The sequence below is a fragment of the Peromyscus eremicus genome, chromosome 3, assembly GCF_949786415.1.
Source record: "Peromyscus eremicus chromosome 3, PerEre_H2_v1, whole genome shotgun sequence".
NCBI classification, from domain to species: Eukaryota; Metazoa; Chordata; class Mammalia; order Rodentia; family Cricetidae; genus Peromyscus; species Peromyscus eremicus.
Window position 1 is genome coordinate 125540205 of NC_081418.1, and position 3522 is coordinate 125543726.

Consider the following 3522-nt stretch of genomic DNA (forward strand, 5'->3'; position numbering starts at 1 on the left):
GCAAAGGTCTGTTTGCCCACAGAAGGGATTTATTGGGTTGGAAGGGGAGTCTCCATCTTGCTATACTTTCAGCAAGCCTGGAAGATGGAATTGGATGTTGTCATGGAGACAAAGTCAGATTGAGCAGCAGATAGGGGTCCTGGGCAGCAGGCCTGGACAAAAGCAAGGACAGCAGACCCCTAAGCATAATATCCACATGCAGCAGCTTGAATTGCCTTCTGTTTACAGAGGAGGAAAAGGGCTCAGGGAAGGGGGAGGACTTGTCCAAGGTCACACAGCAGGTTAGTAACAGCACTGGGCATTCTGACTCCCTCTTCAGTCTCATTTAGTGGCTGTCAGGGATTATGAGAAAATCCAGAGACAAGATGAGGAGTTACTGGCCTAAGGACAGGCAGACCTGAGTTGGGATCCCAGCCCTGCAACTCTCCCACAGTGTGTCTCTGAGCCAAGCACACAACTCTCTGTGCCTTTATGTTCCCATGTGTCAGTGATTAGCAAGGGTAAGAGCTTGGAAATGCAGCTAGTAGTCATGTCTTTCTGGCTTCGCCACCAGATAGCTAGGCTTCTTAAGACAAGCCATTGTCCCCTCTTAGGGCCTCAACTAACCCATCAAAGGGTCTAACTACCTAATATTCACAAACTGGTTTGATAACCCATGGGTCTGAGACTCAATGAATTCTCTAAGTTAAGAAAGAGAGAGGATTTTAATTATAGTAACAGCAATAGTTCCAGCCATTTATTGAGTGCCTACTATGTGCTAGGAACTCAGCTAGGTGCCAGCACCTTCAACCCTCTCAAAGCTATCACAAAGCTGCTCCCAGTGAGCTGTTGGTTTCCAGTCTTCTTCTCTCCCTTACTCCATCCTGTACACCAGCCAGTCTAAGCTTTCTTAAATTCTATCTTATGTTTCACCTCCAGGTCACTCAATGGCTCCCCGGTGCTCCTAGGATCAAGTCTCAGGTTGTTTTTTGGGGTTTGTTTTTTTGTTTGTTTGTTTGGTTGGTTGGTTGTTGTTTTTTTTTGTTTTTTTTTTGTTTTTTTTGTCGTGTATGGATGAGTCGTCCACTCAGATTCTGGATTCCTGAACGGAATCTCTCCAACTCTAGTGTCTCTTCGTTCAGTCCTCCCCCAGTGTCTCACACCCAGTAGGTGTTCAATAAATATTTGTTGAGTCAATGAATACACAGACGAAGCATTTCTCAAAATTAGGCCACACAAACTGAAGTCATTTGCAAACCAGCCAGAAGAGCTGGGCAAAAATCTGTGTGCCATGTCTATTTTTATTTACTTAAATATTTCCTTTTTTTAGATTAAATAAGTGTATCTCAAAAGGAAACTTTACATCACATTGTAACTAAAAGACCAATATTACTTGCCAGAAATAGGTCTCCATGAAAATGAATACAAGGTCGAAGTAGAAAGACATCCAACAAATTCTAGACCCTGTTGCCCACCACAGCTGGAGGTGCAAGGCTTCCAGGCATGCTTGCCCATGCTCTTGAGAGGCATTAACCTCTACCCAGCACCATCCCGGGGCATACACCATCCCATGGACATTCTTCCACCACCGCCAGAGCCTGGCTGCTGACATTTTGGAAGTGAGGTGCTACAGAGGTTGCCTCCAGCCCACGAAATGCCATGCCTGTGAGTTACCTGACAGATTCTCACTCAGGCTTTTCACAAGGCGGTGAGGGTCCTGCCTCGTCTGTAGCTACAGTGCATGTGCACACACACACACACACACACACCCCTCTGCCTCATGCTTCAGAGGTAGTACTCAGAACTCTACCATGCCAAGTTTGTGGTTCCATATTATCTGCTTAGAGAACATGCCGTGAGCGATGCGGCTAGGCTGAGAGGCACGGGGCTGAGGCGGAGGGGAGAGTGCTATGGGAAAGTTGGTAAGCCTAAGAAACTGCCGGGGCAGCTTTCACTGGAAGGTCAAACAGATGCAGAGGTGTAGAAAGAAGGAAATAAAAGCTGATCAAGAATATGAAGGGGTAGGGGCTGGAGAGACGGCTCAGTAGTTAAGAGCACTGGCTGCACTTCTGGATGACCTGAATTCGATTCTCAGTACCCACATGATGGTTCACCACCACCTGTAACTCCAATTCCAGAGGAGGCAAGATCCTCTTCTGAAGTCTGCAGGAACACACACACACACACACACACACACACACACACACACACACGAGCATACCCACACAGACACAGAAAATAAAAACAAATTCACCTTTTAAAAGTATCTTGATTGTTCAGAGAATCGATCTGCCTTCAGGCATGGCTGGATCAGAGGGCTCACACAACATTCCCCAGGCCTCTGTGTGCCTCGTCTTTGCTTCCTCTGCGTTCCCTTGTATTCAGGGAGGAGCTACTCCAGGAGTGCCAGCCCAGCTGTTGGTGATCAAGACTTTGGTAGAAGTCCCAGGTGGTGTGTCATTAGCCTAACTTCTGTCACATGCCCTTGATTTGAGGCGACATGTCCTGACTGGCATGCTATGGGTCACATTCCCACTTGTGGAAGGGGGCTCTCTACCCAATCATATGAGTGTGAGAAGTGGGGAAAAGGGCCCACAGTAAAAACTGAGGTCCTGAGACTGGAAGACATGGGAAGGGTCATCGGGCATGTGAAAGCAGCCCTCCTCCCTGCTTACATAATCTCTGCTCGAAGCCACACCCACATTTCCCCTGGCAGCTTTGTACATTCAGCCAGGCAGCAGGGCCCCCTCCCCAGTGGCACTTTCATGAATGGACCTGGGCTAGGACCCTCATGGGTGGCCCTGGCAGAGCTTATTCTTCTAGAGTCTCAAATGGTTTTTCCAGAAAAGTCTGTTTCCTTCACTGGCCCCATAAGCGCTATGGTGTCCCTGAGCCCAGACCAGGGTGTGGTGCACAGAAGGAACTCTGGAAAGATTTATACGAAGTACACACAGCACCTGGTAACCAGTCAGGAGGTTCCAGAGAGCGCCAAGCCTCCCTCCATGCTTGTGGAAGTGAGTGTGGAGAACGAGACAGGAGTTGGGTGGCCTTTGGGAGTTGAGGCTAGAGACCCCAGGATGGATGAAGGCAGAGGATGGGAAGTCGGATATTAAATGCCAGACTCAGGGATAGAAGCAGGAGGACATCATAGCGGGAGAGAAGGAGTTCTTTCTGAGCCTTTGGGGAACGTGAAAAAGGCAGGCATGGCCTTTTCCCCAAAGTCTCTATGGAAGGAGCCAGAGGTCTGGACTTGGGGAGAGAGGCAGCTGGCACTGTGCTGGGGCTGGCCAGGAGCAGAGATGTTCTAGACAACCAACCCCTCACACCTCAAGAGCTGGATGCAGAGCACTTAGGTGCCTTAGCCAACCCTGGGGGTTTGTAGATTGTGGTCTGCTGTACACACACACACACACACACACACACACACACACACACGCACGCGCACACACACACACACACACACACGTCTTTATGACCAATCCAATCTTTCAGTGGCAGTCTTTCCCAGCCTGGTAGCTCCAGGTAGAAACTTTGATTCCTACA